This window comes from Macaca nemestrina, chromosome 2, assembly GCF_043159975.1.
Source record: "Macaca nemestrina isolate mMacNem1 chromosome 2, mMacNem.hap1, whole genome shotgun sequence".
NCBI classification, from domain to species: domain Eukaryota; kingdom Metazoa; phylum Chordata; class Mammalia; order Primates; family Cercopithecidae; genus Macaca; species Macaca nemestrina.
In genome coordinates this window covers 145,572,052-145,588,701 of record NC_092126.1, presented here as the reverse complement: position 1 = coordinate 145,588,701, position 16,650 = coordinate 145,572,052, and the positions used below count along the sequence as shown (strand labels likewise).

Here is a 16,650-nt window from a genome sequence, read left to right as displayed (position 1 = left end):
CATAATGTTAAAATGACTTCCTGCCAAAGTCATGCTCCCAATCACCTTGGATCCCCTCGGAATCCAAGATTATCTTCCAGTCTAGTTTCAACTCCTTATTTCCTACCCCAGGTTTTCTCAGGGCAATTTCTAAAAAGTTCAATTAAATTTAATTTTTTTTTTTTTTTTTTTTTTTTTTTTTTTTTTTTTTTTTTTTTTGAGACGGAGTCTCGCTCTGCCGCCCAGGCTGGAGTGCAGTGGCCGGATCTCAGCTCACTGCAAGCTCCGCCTCCCGGGTTCACGCCATTCTCCTGCCTCAGCCTCCCGAGTAGCTGGGACTACAGGCGCCGCCACCTCGCCCGGCTAGTTTTTTGTATTTTTTAAAGTAGAGACGGGGTTTCACCGTGTCAGCCAGGATGGTCTCGATCTCCTGACCTCGTGATCTGCCCGTCTCGGCCTCCCAAAGTGCTGGGATTACAGGCTTGAGCCACCGCGCCCGGCCTAAATTTAATTTTTATATTAAGTTTCATTCCTGATCACCAAAACCCTTGCTTTTGGACAAACATATATGTGTCTATTGAAAGACTTGCATACAGCTATAGTAATGTAATGATGATGATGACAAACATTATAAAAATCAACATTTATTGTTGTACCACACTGTACTTAAAGATTTTGAAATACATCATCCCATTCCAGGAGCTTCTAATTTCTAAGTGAAACATTGACTTCTCTAAGGTGTCCAGAGGATTCCTCCTCCAAATAACTGTCTATTTATCAGGTACAATTGGCAATTCCGCCAACTGGGATTCCTGCTGCTAATGTGGTTTCCCATATTGCTGTGTAGGAAGTAATCGTGACATCAGCTTCTGAACCAGCCATGGAAATAGCAGATCTCACACACACCTACTCTCTGCAAATCATCATGGACAGTTTTCCTCTTTCATGTTTGTAAAAGGGGGAGCAGATGATTTATGTTACTTGAGGGGGTGGAGATAAAAATTCTCCACCTATTTCTTGCACATCACAGCCACAGAAAAGATTTCAAGAAAGATTTGAAGCAGAAATGAATAATTTTGGACTCAGCTCTTGCCTCTACTGCTCTCTCAGGAAGGGTGCATAATAATGTTTTTTTCTTTTCATCTCAGAACGCTGGCAAATGTGTCAGGGAATGAGGATTAATTCATTTCTGAAAAAAATCTTTTTAGTCATAAGAAACATGGAAAGCAATTTTTATGAGCATTCTGAATGATTTTTTTGATGTCAATAGTATTGAAGATAAAAAAATGGCAAATTAAAGCTCTACTTCCTTTTTAATTAGTGATGTTTAAAGGCCAATGTAGTTTTTAGAGCAGCATCTGTACTTTGATAAATGACATCCTTCAAAGAATAGTTTCTGATAGACTGAACTATATATTAATTTTGTTACAGAATTTCTTTCTTACCAACACTTTTATGTGATCATGAACACGCTTCTTCACTATTATGACTAAAAAATAATCCACATCGTAGCTCATTTTTCATCTGCAAGATTTTTGGCTTTTGAGGTACTTATTTGAAAGCTAAATAAGATTTCATTGAAGCCTCAAAAGAAACAGTTCTGCCTGTTAGTATCCACACACTTAAACTTCATGACATCATATACAAGTTCAAACACATTTTTCTTTACAGACTCTAATATTTTTACTGTTACATGGAAACACTGTCATGTTATATTTATAGCAAAATGCCTAGACATGGTCAGAGGCTCCTGTTGTTTAAAGGAGATTAAATGCCTAGACATGGTCAGAGGCTCCTGTTGATTAAATGAGACATAAGACTGTTACTTTATGAAAGGGGGATGTGGTCGGGCAATGTCAAACAAATCAGAACCAATCATGGGGCAACAAGATGGGTATTTTTTAAGACTTTATTTTTTAGAACAATTTTAGGTTCAGAGTAAAATTGAGATAAAGGTACAGAGATTTCCCATATATACTCTGCTGGTACACATGCATACTCTCCCCCACTATCAACACCCCCTCCCCCACCCACCGCCCAGAGTGGTGCCTTTGTTACAATTAATAAACCTACGTTGATAACATCATCATCACCAGAGTCCATAGTTTATATTAGGGTTCACCCTTGGCGTTATTCATTCTATGAGTTTGGACAAATGTATAATGACATAAATTCACTGTTGTAGTATTATACTGAGTAATTTCATTGCCCTAAAAATCCTCAGTGCTCCACCTATTCATCCCTTCCTCCCCCAAACCCTTGGCAACCACTGATCTTTTTGCCATCTCCATAATTTTGCTGCTTATTTCTTTTGACCGGCTATAGTGGGTTCACCACGTGAAAGGTAAAGCCAGCTCACTTCCAGTGAACATGACTCACCAGTTTTCAAACGATAAAATTCTAAAATTCTAACTATATTTTTGCTTGAGAGAATTTTTAAAATTCAAATGGTATATATAAAGTGAGAGTATTTTGATATATTTAAGTTGCTCACTATTTTAAATTTGCATGGTTCCATTTATAAAAATGTGGCTCCACTGGTGCCCAACACATGGAAGATTCTCTCACAGATAAATCTGACCTTTTGCTGTAGCTGTACCCATTCATGTTCTGTGACACTCATCTCTTTGCCCACTTCATGAAAGAGAAGTAAAGACTGTTTGTACTAGAATAAATTTTCTATATTGTCCTTGCCCCTTACTAAGTAATATTTAATTTATCCTTTTGGCATTGGGTCTACCATGTGAGATCCAAACAGAAGAGATTCCAAATTTTTATTCCTGTGCTTCTAAACAGAGAACACAGAAGGACATTCCATCTATAAGAGCAACTCTTTATAGTTCCTGTTTCACACTGCTGTATCAAAGAATGACTTTAGTCCTATGCATTCAGAATGCATCTTAAACAGGCATAAAGAATAATGTAATTGTACATTTAAAAATAACTACAAGAGTATAACTGGATTGTTTGAAACACAAATGATAAATGCTTGAGGTGACAGATACCCCATTTACCCTGATGTGATTATTACACATCATATGCCTTTATTGAAATATCCCATATACCCCATAAGCATAAAAACTTACGATGTACCCACAAAAAATAAAAATTAAAAATAAATAAAACAGGTGTAAAGAATGATTGAACACTAAGACATTTTGCTCTGGCATGTTTTGTTTGTTTGTTTTTTCCAGAGATAGGGCCTTGCTCTGATGCCTAGGCTGGAGTGCAGTGGCACAATCATAGCTCACTGAAGCCTTGAACCCTGGGCTCAGGCAATCCTTCTGCCTCAGCCTCCTGAGTCCTTTAAAATATTTTGTGAGCTAGCAAGAAAGAACTTTGGAGTTTACATAATCTGGGGCTACATGCACGAGCCACCATGCCCAGCTAATGTTTTTAGAGACATGGTTTCCAACTCCTGGCCTCAAGTAATCCTCCCACCTTGGCCTCCAGAGTCCTTTGGAGTAGTTTTGAGCAAGTGACAAAGTACTTTAGAGATTACATAATCTAGTCCATTCTGTTTTATAATGGAAGATCCTTAGTCCCAAGGGAGTAAACCTAATTGTCCCCTCAAATTTCTAATCATGTAAGCGACAGTCCAGTCTACTGAATCCTTAATTACACATGGTTCACAACATAAGTATAATTTCGCCTACTTGTTTATTAACTTATCATCCCCATATGATATTCAGTGAGAGTTGCAGTAGACAAAGGACAGACTCGTTTCCAATTCTTTTCGTCCAGATCTTCCGATCTGGAATAAGATCACCTGGGTTTGTAATCTAGCTCTGCCACTTACTAGCTGAACAGGTTACTTAACCTTATCATTATCTTTTTCTGTATATTTAAAATGGAAAATTTAGTACCAATCTCTTAGGGATGTATGTTGAAATGCATAGCAGAGAGAGGGTTTAATAAATTTTAGCCACGGTGATAAGTATTAGCATTATCCAGCCAATCTATTTCTAAATAAATAGTCCATAGTAGAATTTTCATCAGATCTTTTCTGTCTTGTATGTAGCCTGCTGGTCTTCATTTCTTTACTTCTCTGGAACAAAAAATGTAATCTGAAAAAAATATTATAACATATGTCTAAACTGCATCGTCCTAAGCAATATATCTTCCAAGGGATGTGGATGGGAATCCAATTGCATACCATCCAAAAAAACTCATGCAAGGGAATTAAGTATCTAGTATAATAAAGGAAACACACCTAAAAAAAATGACCAGAATATTTCTCTCCTGACTTGACACTGATTTTTGTCAAATGGTTTATGAGTTCTCTAGGAAACTTCTTGCAAATTTTTGTATTGGTGACTATGATGTTCACTCTCCAATGGAAATACTATATCAACACTACTATAAGAAATGACAAAGCCATTGTTTATTGTTCTAAAAAGTAGAGTTTTAGAACCCTCTAGGGAAACTATCTTCTGTAGAAAGTGATGTTCATGAAAACTTTTAGCATTGATTCAATAAAAAAAAGCATCTATTTGCAAAAGTAATAGACTAAATGTGAAATTGTTAACCAATTGATATCTGCAAATGGAAATGAGAATAATTGTCAATCTGTACTCCCCAGTACAGATCTCTTCGGGTCACCACAAAGTAAATTTTGTTGGCATAATGTTACTTTTCCCATACTTCGCACCATGTCTCAAATCATAGCATATTATTATTTATATGTAATATACATATACAATACAACACACATACCTGCCAAAAGAAGTAAAATTGCTGGGAGTTTTCTGTTTGTTTGTGTTCATTCAACTCTGCATTCACATACAAAAGCTTCCTAGGATTGTGTACCAAATTATTGGTATCAACTCTCTTAAAATTTGAAGACTGTTTTTACTAAACAATTCACTTATTTCCATTGCTCACAGGCATTCTAGAATAGAGCTTTAGAGCACAGGGTTCTGGGTTCTGGCTCTAGGTTCTAATGGAATTCAACTACTTTTTAGATCTAAGCCTCAGTTTTCTGAAATTTAAAGTGAGGGCAGAAATAACATAGATGTGGCAAAACTGCTAGGCATAGATGCCTGGAATATAACTAAGCACATACAATATATGTGTGTACATGTGCATGTGTGTCTGTGTATATTGCATACATGCATGCCTTTTATTTCTGTTTTCAATTTTTTAGGTAATGCTGAAATTGTATTTGTTCAGAAAAAGTCAGTTTTTTGTAACATTAGTACAAACCAGCTCTTTTTCCTGGCTTCCATTCTCCTTGGCCTTTCAGATTTTGAGAGCTTTTTTTTTTTTTTTTTTTTTTTTTTTTTTTTTTTTTTTTTTTTCCACAGTAGGCATTTAATAAATATGTATTGCAATGATTTTGACTCTTTTCTTATTTAGGAATATCTGAATCTTCCCTTCCTCTCCCTTGGAGACCAAATTTATTTATTTTTACTTTTATACCTGATGGTCCTGATTCTTCTGTTACTTATTTATATCTGGGAATATGCCTCCTTTTCTAGTTCAGTGAAATTCTATTGCTGTAATGCGGTGTTTCCTGGCCTCTGCACTACTGATACTTGATGCTGGATACTCCCTGGTTGTTGGGGTTTTGTTTTGCTTTGCAGGATATTTAGCAGCATCCTTCATCTCTACCCAGTAGATGCCAGTAGCACGCTCCAACCCGTTATAACATCCGGCATTGTCTCCAGACATTATTAAGTAAATATTCTCTGAAAAAATTGCCTCAGGTTGAGAACCACTACTGTAATGTATTGGTTGACACACACACTTTAGAGTTAGAAAGTCACATAGTTTAAGTCTTGATTCAGTCCTATCACCTGATTTTGACAATAGTAGGCATTTAAAAATAACTTGTTAAATAAAGGCTGAAAACTATGATAACCACTTAACATTTCCAATCCTTAGTTTCCTGATTTGTGATATAGGAACAACAAAACACCTATTTTTAGAGAGATGCTTTAATGGTCTTAAGTGGGATTTAGTGAGACCTTGTAGTTCAGCTGCTGTGTTTCATTTGGGTATCTGAAGTGGATATAAAAATGGGATTAAACTTGCAAGAGTTTACCTAGGGGAAATGTCCATGTGAAGGACAATGGAAGGGACTTACGGAAGTCTAGAAGAGCAGAGCTATCAGGAAGCAAGCCTGACTCCAAGGAAAGCGAGGAGGAAAGGAAGATTGGATACAAGTGTCCTGAATTGCCATGCAATATAAAGAAGTTTCAGCAAGGCTGAAGGGGAGTCCTGGAGCAATAATCAACCATCAGAGGAGTCCTTCCTGCCTTGGAATCCCTGCCATGATCCCACCTCCACTGGGAGTTGTCCGTGAGAGACCTGGCCCTAGTGCAAAGAGGGTAACAGATCGCAGAGCGAGGCAGCTGGGGCCCTTCCTCAGTTATGCTCCTTGTGGTGGAGGTCTGCTGGGTGCTTGCTGGTGTCTGACAGCTACCTCACACAGTGCTTAAAATAGATTGGGACATTATTATGATAATTAATATTATCATCTTTGTTATGATTACTAGTATAATTCATATGAAAACCTCACCCTATACCAGACCCTAAACCCATAGCCATCTTCTCAAATTCTTTATTACATGTTATCGACAACACATTTTTTACATTCGTTAGACATCTCTATTTGGAAATCTACTAGGAATCCTGAAATTAACATGTCCAAAACAACATAACCTCATTTCCCCCTACCCTGGCCCAACTTTTTCCTTCCCATTCATCACCAGCTCAGTAATGGGCTCCATCATCCACTCAGTTGCTCAGACAAAAACTCCTGGAGTCATTTTTGACTCCTCTTTTTCACATACTGTGTCTGATCCCTAAGCAAATCTTGTCACTTGGCCTTTAAAATATATCCTGAATCCAACTATATGTTTCTTTTTCTTGTTTTGTCCTTCACTCCGACTGGCAATCATCATTTCTCTCTCTTTCTTCTCCAGAATAAAAAGTTGCATGAAGGAATAATAAATGATTAAACAGCAGGGGCCTAAGGTCTAACATCATTGCCTAGGCCAGAGGTTGACAGAATTTTTCTTTAAAAGTTAGACAGTAAACAGTTTAAGCTTTGCCAGCCAAGAGGCTACATCAAAACTAATATGTAGGTACTTCTATAACCATTTATAGGGGAACCATTACAAAATGTAAAAAATCATTCTAAGCTCTCAAGTAATGAGCTAGATTTTGCTCACGTGCCACAGTTTACCAAATACTTACCTAAACTATCATCTCTCAACAATCGGGTAACCTTTCTCACTTCTTATTCTCCAACAATACTCTTTGTAGGAGAGCCAGAATAATGATTCTTTTATAATAAGATTTCATTTCATTCTGTTTCCCTAAACCTTCCTATAGATTCTGGTAATAATTGTTATAAGATTCAAAATTCTTCCCTGGACCCATATGGCCCTACATGATGTGTCTCCCACTTCACTTCATCTCTCTGACATCATTTCCCACCACATCACCTCTTGATTTTTGTCTGTCCTGCAGCCACACGGGTTCTGGGGTACTTTGAATGCCACTCACATGTTCAGCCTCAGGGCCTTTGCACTGGTGTCTTCCTCTGCTGTTCCCTGACGCACCACCTGGCTGCTCTCTCACGTCACATACCCCTCTGCAAAAATCTCACCTTCTTGGAGAATCCTCCCATTGAGAGGTGACAACGTGCTAGTAGCCCTCGCTCTCGGTGCCTCCTCGGCCTCAGCGTCCACTCTGGCAGCGCTTGAAGGGCCCTTCAGCCAGCCACGGCACTGTGGGAGCCCGTCTCTGGGCTGGCTGAGGCCGGAGCTGGCTCCCTCTGCTTGCGGGGAGGTGCGGAGGAAGAGGTGCGGGCGGCAACCGGGGCGCTAGCGGACCAGCGCGAGTTCCTGGTGGGCGTGGGCTGGGCGGGCTCTGCACTCTGAGCAGCCCTGGCCGGTGCCGCCGCCCCGGGGCAGTGAGGGGCTTAGCACCGGGGCCAGCACCCGGGCCAGGTTGCGCCACGTCCCCCAGCAGTACTGGCCTGGCAGAGCTGCGCTCGAATTCTTGCCGGGCCTCAGCTGCCTCCCGGCGGGGCAGGGCTCGGGACCTGCAGCCCACCACGTCCGAGCCCCCGCTGTCTGAGTCCCCATCCGTGGTGGGCTCCCGCGGGGCCTGAGCATTCCGGACAGGTGCCGCCCCCTGCTCCGTGGTGCCTGATCCTATGGACTGCCCAAGGGCTGAGGAGTGCAGGTGCACTCCTACATCCCCTGTGTGGGATCTACTAGGTGAAGCCAGCTGGTCTCCTGGGGACTTGGAGAACTTTTCTGTCTGGCACACTGTGTCTCGCTAAAGGATTGTAAACGCACCAATCAGCATTCTATGTCTAGCTCAGGGTTTGTAAATACACCAGTCAGTACTCTGTGTTTAGCTTAAGGTTTGTAAATACACCAATCAGTACTCTGTATCTAGCTAACCTAGTGGGGACTTGGAGAACTTTTCTGTCTAGCACACTGAGTCTAGCTAAAGGATTGTAAATGCACCAATCAGCATTCTGTGTCTAGCTCAAGCTTTGTAAATACACCAATCAGTAATCTGTATCTAGCTAACTTAGTGGGGACTTGGAGAACTTTTCTGTCTAGCACTCTGTGTCTAGCTAAAGGATTGTAAAGGCACCACTCAGTGCTCTGTGTCTAGCTAATCTAGTGGGGACTTAGAGAACTTTTATGTCTAGCTAGAGGATTGTAAATGCACCAATCAGCACTCTGTGTCTAGCTCAGGGATTGGATCAGCGCTCTGTCAAAATGGACCAATCAGCTCTCTGTAAAACGGACCAATCAGCTCTCTGTAAAATAGACCAATCAACAGGATGTGGGTGGGGCCAGATAAGAGAATAAAAGCGGACTGCGCAAGCCAGTCAGGTTCCTGTCTGTGCTGTGGAGGCTTTGTTATTTTGCTGTTTTACAATTAGTCTTGCTACTGCTAACTCTTTGTATCTCTGCTTCCTTGTTGAACTGTAACACACACTGCCAGGGTCAGCGGCTTCATTCTTGAAGTCAGCGAGACCAAGAACCCACCAATTCTGGACACACCATGAAAACCCTAACTCGAATATCACTTGTCTGTCACCGTCTCTCCTCTTAACTCTTCATCATGTTCCTCCATTGCACTTATCATTGCTGGGTTACTTGCTTATTTGTTGGCAGGCAGTTTTTCTCTTCCACTAGGATGTTGGCTGAAAAATAGTTGATGGGGTTCACGCGAGGTCTCCATGCCAAGAAGAGTTCCTGATACTGAGTATAAAACACTTGATTTTTTAAAGTAAACAAACAAGTAGGGTTTAATGTCGTTTTGAATTATTTATTGCATTGTCTAGATTAATCCCAAGCACCTTAAGTTTTGAATCGCGTATTTCATTTTCTTCTATTCTGTTACTCTTATGTCTTACACATGATCTGTGCTAAATGTTTACAACCATTAAATACATATGACATATATGGATTTACTGTTAAAGCACTTTTTTTTGGTCAATAGAAGAAAGTCTTATAATAAAACTAGTGCGCACTGACAAGTAGAGAAAAAGTATAGCAATAAGGTACATAAAAATTGAAAATTCTCTAAAATCTCACTTCTAAGAGATAATCAGTGAATGAATTGATTTTTTTTTTTTTTTTTTTTTTGAGGCAGAGTCTTGCTCTGTCGTCCAGGTGAGAGTGTAGTGGCATCATCTCGGCTCACTGCAACCTCTGCCTCCTAGGGTTCAAGTTCTTCTGTCTCAGTCTCCTGAGTAGCTGGGACAACAGGTGTTTGCCATACGCCTGGCTAATTTTTATATTTTTAGTAGAGAGGGGGTTTCCACATGATGGCCAGGTTGGTCTCGACCTCCTGACCTCAGGTTATCCGCCTGTCTCTGCCTCCCAAAGTGCTGGGATTACAGGTGTGAGCCATCGCGCCTGGCCGATATATTTCTTTAGTGTTGTGTTTCTGTGCACGTATTCCTTTCTTTTCTTTTAATAAAAATAAGGTAACACGCTCCATAATCCTTTAACGGCTTATGGACTTTTTAAATTCAGTTAATGCTAGGTTTTTAATATCTTTTCATGCCAGGAACTTACAATTTGAGACTTGGATTTTGAAAAATATGTGAGAAAATATAGAAAATCCATTAATTAGGATACTTTAGGATTAAATTATTGTAGAAGTGACAAGTATAGGATTTTTAGTGAGCAAGACATGGCATTTGGGGGCCTAAATGCATAGGCATTGAAGTATAGATGGAGTTGGGAGAAAAATGTCATCTGTAGGTTAACAGGCTACCTAAAAGATACAGATTAACTATCTGAATTCTACAAGAATAAGAATGAGATCAAGCAGTATAATAAAGGAAGAAGTAGCAAAATTACAACAGAGCAGTGAAATGGATATGCTTTCTGGCAATAATTGTGAAAGGTCTGGTAATGAGAAAGTAGGAACAGCTAGTGGCTGCCACATAAAGAGAAAATGAGATTAAATAGCTCAAGTTATAGCGTGATGACTTCTTTAACAATCTGGAAAAGGTTTTGAGGAACATTTAACCATAGACAGATATTTTATGTGCAAAATTAAGGTTAGAAAACTTATTTTCTTTTTAATGTGAAGTTATACATTTCAAATGCAATGTTACTGCTTTTTATAACCTAAATTATTATTACTAGTATTATCTTTTTCTAGAGCTCTTGAGTTTAGTTAGAGCTGCCAAACATTCTCACATGATAGAAGTGATGCATTAAAAAGTAAAGTAATAGAAAAAGAGTTTTGCTGTTTTTTTATAAAAGGGCTGTTCAAATGGAATAGTTTCTTGCTTATATGGGACTATAAGAGTTTGCAGTAACCAGTCTTCGTGGTGTGCTTTTTCTTTAAACTTCCAATTGCTTTATGCTCAGGTATTGAGTTTCTACGTGCATTTCCTCCCTGTACAGCTGAGATGCTGAGAGATTCTAGTGTAATCCTTTGAGCCAAATGCTATTGTTGCTAAGGCAGAATTTACGACATACATGTAACTCCTATTTGGGATGTGGCTGTTTATTTTATTTATTTTCCCCTGGCTGGTGGAGCCCTCTGGGGAACATTCTGAGTCTGTTTAAATGAAGGCATGCTTAGCATGTGTGGAATCACGCATCATCCTTTTCAGCACAGACTTATCAAAGATTACTTTATACTTTATTACAAGAATCAAGATACGTATTTTCTCACTTTTTACACTGAGAAAATATCATTTTACAATGATCTCTCATCACCTTTCTTCCCGATATTTACATACATAAATGGTCAAAAAGGCAGGATCTGTACAAGTTCATCCACCTCTTAAAAAAGCTTAGTGGTCCTGATAATCAGCAATGATAGGAATAAATGCCTTCCCAATGTTTTCGAAAAGAACTTGCTTAGAGACCATAGATTTCATTTCGTATTGTCACTTAGACTCTCATTAGTATGTCCCTTTATCCATCAACTTCTTTGATATGCCATGACAACAGAAAAATTTACAGTAACCCTTTAGTTGAATCACAGTGTATTCAAATTCACTGCAGGCATTTCATTTAGAGCTCTTGTCAAAATGCCTCGGAAACAGAACTGTCTCTACCCGACACCCAAATTTTGCAAATCCCATTACCTTACTAATGGCATTTTATATCTGTAAATCTTTTTAGCCTTTTCAAAGCACTTTCAGATTTATTTATTCGTTCAACTCAATGAGATCATATGACATGCTAAACACAGAATTGGGGACAGAAGAAATAGGAAAGTACGGTCCAGCCTAACAGGCATCTAACCAGCTAAAGCTGGGGGCAGAACTGCTGAACTGTGGTATTGACCACGATTCTCCAAGTGTGCTCCCAGATCAGCAGCATCAACATTTTAAGAAATATGTTTCATGAACATAAAGATGGTAACAATAGACACTGGGGACTACTAAAGAAGGTAGAGGGGGAGCAGGACAAGGGCTGAAAAACTACCTATTGGGTGCTATGTTCACTACTTGGGTGATGGGATCATTTGTATCCCAAACCACAGCATCATGCCATACATCCATGTAACAAACCTGTACATATACCCCCTGAATCTAAAGTAGAAGTTGAAATTATGAAAGTTAAAAATGAAAACATAAATTCTAGAAAAAACACAGAAGCATATAAAATAATTTTGGAAAGTTGCATGGGTATCTCACATGCGTGGATGAGAATATTCAGCATTGGTAATATTAAACCAAGCTAAATTTCTGTATATATGCAAGTTGTTCCCCATCAGAAAAAAAGCGTTGATGAAGATAGATGAGGGGAAACTTGCACTTGCAGATATTTCATCGTGATTACGTACTAATCAACAGAACGGACAAGAACTTGTGGGGGAAATCGAAAAGTCACTGATGGGCCGGGCGGAGGCTCACGCCTGTAATCCCAGCACTTTGGGAGGCCGAGGCAGGTGGGTTACGAGGCCAGGAGATGGAGACCATCCTCTAACATGGTGAAACCCCATCTCTACTAAAAATACAAAAAATTAGCCCGTCGTAGTGTTAGCGGTGGCTCACGCCTGTAGTCCCAGCTACTCGGGAGGCTGAGGCAGGAGAATGGCATGAACCCAGGAGGCGGAGCTTACAGTGAGCCTAGATCGCGCCACTGCACTCCAGCCTGGGCTACAGAGCGAGAATCCGTCTCAAAAAACAAACAAAAACAAAACAAAACAAACAAAAAATCACTGATGAATCTACATAGATAGTAACGCTGCATTATAGCATTATATATATTGATATATCTAAATAAATAAGTGAATACATGTGGTAGTTATACCAGATACATGTTACTTATATGATGCAAACATTAGTTATATTCAATAGCATTTTACTTTGTGAGATTATGACGTTTATTAAACAAAGTTTGTGAAGCTGGGAAAAAAAAAAAAAAAAAAAAAAAAAAAAAACAAAGAAAAAAAATGTGTTAGAAAGGCACTATTACACCCCCACCCAGAGTAGTGGAATCAGAGACTTGGGGAAAAGTGGCTTGGGAGCCAGCTATCTATGTTTAATAAGCTCCCAGGTTTCTCTAAAGCTCATAAAAGTTTGAGAAACACTGCGTTATATATTAATAGTAAGAATATTTTTCAAAGTGAACACTGGAACAGTTTGCTCAGGTATGGGGCTCCCTTTAAAAACTGGATCATGTAGTTACAATGGCTAAAAAACCAAAAGCTTTCAACTGAGGTGATTTTGCCCTGGAGGGGACTTTTGGCAATGTCCAGAGACATTTTTGATTGTCACGACTGGGGGAGTAAGTCATGCATTTAAAAAGCAGAGGCCAGAGATGCTGCCAGACATCCTACAATGTACAAGACAGCTCCCAAACACAAAAGAATTATCTGGACCAAAATGGCAAGATTACCAAATTTAAGAAACCCTGAAATAGAAGTAAAAGAGGTTGTGAGAGCAGAAAAGAAGTGATTCATTTCTAAGGGAGTAAGGCAAAAACCTAAAAAGAAATCGCAAGGAGGTGGTGATCTGGCTGCACACGAAAGGACTAGAAGATTTCTGACCAGATTAGAGAAGGTAGTGGAAGGTGGGTGTAGGGAGAGTGGAAGAATGGGAAGTTGAGACTGGAATTCTAGGTTGAGAAGACTACCTGCTGTAAATAAAGCAAGGGAAGTAAGAACAGATGTGATTCCAACTCTGTTAGCCAATCACACCTCTCCACTCCACCTCCTTCAAATATATCCCTGGACCACTTTTTCCCCTCCTTCCATGGGGACAATGTCTTTTGTGAATTTATCTATGTCAATTTTTTCTTGTTTAATTAAAGATTCAGTCTATGGATCCATTCTATACCATCATTGCCTTATAATTCTAAGTCATTTTGCTATGTCTCAAAATACTTGCATATTTTATCTCATTTGAGGACAAATAGTATGAGACAATAATTTAGGAGTGTGAGACCTGGATTCAAAATCAGATTTAGCCTGGATATGAATCCTGGGCCTATTGAACTTGGGAATATGATTTGTGATGAGGATCAAATAAACTGATACTTGTAAAGGAACTAACACAGTGCCTGGAACATAGGAAAAGCTTAATATATGTGAACTGCTATTGATAAAATACTCATATTATATTTTGCACCAGTGCCATTAGGCAAATAACAAATGTTCCTATTATTGACCTGTGAAGGCGCTGAAGCTCTGAGAGTATCAGCAACTGATCCTGGATGACCAAACACATGTTTGTGAGACTAGAACCTGGGTCTCTTGCTGGTTTGAGGTTTTGACTTTTACCCCATGGAGCCAGGCACAAGTAATATCCATCATACAAATTTAAACAAAGATTTGAAACTAAGGCCATTTAAAAGTCTACCCTTCAATTAAGGAATGGACTTTATGCATTCAGGTTAGGATGTATATATGTCACTACTTGGTAATGCCAAAATGATAGTAGGGAATGGGGACGTTTTATACTGGGGTAAGTTGCTTAGATACGGTCATTTCATTAACACTGCTTGAGCTTCGGCTTGTGTCCAGAGGTGTGGAGGTATAGTAGATACAGAGGTATCCTCAAGGAATTTATAGTCTGGCTCAACACAATATGTCAGATTTAGACAAAGGATAGATACTATGGGAACCCAGGAAATGATCATCAAACCTGCCTGAACATGTTGGTCTGGTCGGAATAGGTGTTCCAAGGGAGTTATTCCTGAACTTAAGAAAGCTACCTGCATGAAGAAGCGGTGTGTGGGCTGGGATCCCATTCAGACCTACTCATCTTCAGTCCTTCTCTGTGTACTTCTCAAAGATGTACAGATGCAAGATGTGGGCCTAAAATCCCCAATTTCCCCTTCAAGTCCATACTTGTCACAAATTTCATAAATTAAAAGGCAAGACTGGTGACCCTAGTGTATAAATTCATTTGAATGTCTCTAAGTCAGCACAAGCAACTTTCAAAATATGTTCTGAGTTTGCATTCATTTGTGTAAAGGTTTGTAAAGTGAAAAAGAATAAATTTTCACCTTAGTAAATAAATATTCGTAGTGAATATGTTCTGTTCACAACTAAGTAACATATATGATCTGAGGTTTACAATCACATTAAATATTTGTTTTACATAAAAGAGTAGCAAAATGTCCACAGGACAAGGAAAGAAGGAAACTCGATTCTAGTCTGATGCCTCTAAAGAACTGAGTGACCTTGAGCCAGTCACTTCCTCTTCTGGGTCACATCGTTCCCTTTTATGAAAGAAGGAATTAATAACTTATTAACATTCTCTCATATGCTTTATTATACAAGACAATTCCAATTATATAGAATTAGACATAACATTTAAAGATCCCGGAAACATACAAAGAGTTAATTCTTGTTCTCTCTCTCTCTTTCTCTCTCTTCCTCTCTCTGTCTCCATTCCTTTTATTTTCAAATCAAATCCTCATCCAAGCATATATATTTTTAATAAGGTATTAGAAAAAATATTGGGTATCTGAATATTAGGACTACTTAGAATTTTTCTATACTGTATTAATTTTATAAAGTGTCTATCGTAAAATACTTATTTCTTAATCTAACTTTTTCTTTTTCAAAACAGAGGCTCAGCAGAGGTATTAGAATAGAATAGCAAATGGAGTTTATCTTATTGTAACGCATATGCACATGCACACATCGACGCTTATTCACATGCACACACACCACAACTGGCTGCTAAACATAGACAAAAGGCAATAGGCACATTTTTCATGTGCGTAATTGTCACCATAATAGGATTGTATTTGAAAGACAATGTAAAATGTCATGTCTGAGTGGTGACTCAGCTCCTGTCGATCTAGATTTATTTTTATAGAAAGAGCAAATGGAAATCAAGATGAAATGTTTGAGCAAAACTTATTGCTCTCTAGAAATCACTCAAACAATGGTTTAATCTTATCCTCTATTTCAACTGCTCTAAAATTATTTTATGTCTCCATTCTCAGCTTGTCTAGTAGATTGAATGCCGAAGCAAAGAGTCTCCAGAAAGGAGGGATAACTAATTTCTGACTTCTAAATATTGAACGCTGACAAATTTTCAAACTATATCCCACATCTTCTTCTATTTTCACCTTTATATCTTCCCAGAAGTACAGCCTTTGAAGAGAATGACAGTCAGAAAAGGGATTAAGTGGCACATTTCCTTCAGACGACTGATGCTCCCGTGAGTAAGAGACTATACAGTGCAATATAAATCAGCTGTTGATTTGAGTTATGGGAAGGAGTTGGTCTTGTTTATATATCTTAGATATCAATAAAGTGGTCAAAAGGAGGCAATCAAAGTCAGCATTAGAGTGATAATATACTTGCACAGTCTCGTCTCCAGCCTCATGCTAGGTGCTTGCCTTTTCACAAAAACAAATAGGAAAACAAACCACAAATAAAAGCTCTGAAGTTACAGAGTCTCCCACATTTCTTCCCTTCTCAGCCATCAATCCTTTCCCCAGCCCTCACAGTAGGAGCCCTGGGAAGACATCCAGGCACCTAACAAAGGAACCAGGAGGAGTTTTACATTTAAGGCAGACAACTATAGAATTCACTGAAAAGGTTGAAACAGAACCATTCAAGAGAGGTCCGGACTCAACCACAGGGAAATCCTCATTTTAGTTTTCACAGAAAGTTGCACTGAGGTAAAAAAGAATGAAAGATACAGGGAGAGGAAAAGCATGCATATTTCTTTGATACCCCAGACTTACT

The 16,650-nt window shown here is 38.9% G+C and overlaps 2 long non-coding RNA genes across 3 annotated transcripts in view; one reads left to right on the top strand and one right to left on the bottom strand.

Annotated features, from left to right (window-relative positions):
• The window catches only part of LOC105477638 (uncharacterized), a 79,326-nt gene extending 74,480 nt beyond the window's left edge, over window positions 1–4,846 (bottom strand). The window contains exon 1 of the long non-coding RNA XR_011620211.1: window positions 4,696–4,846. This is a non-coding gene — a long non-coding RNA (uncharacterized lncRNA). The remainder of the gene's footprint in view (window positions 1–4,695) is intronic.
• LOC105477637 (uncharacterized) overlaps window positions 1–16,650 on the top strand; it is a 165,825-nt gene that overhangs the window by 19,049 nt on the left and 130,126 nt on the right. The gene's annotated exons all lie outside the window — the stretch shown is intronic.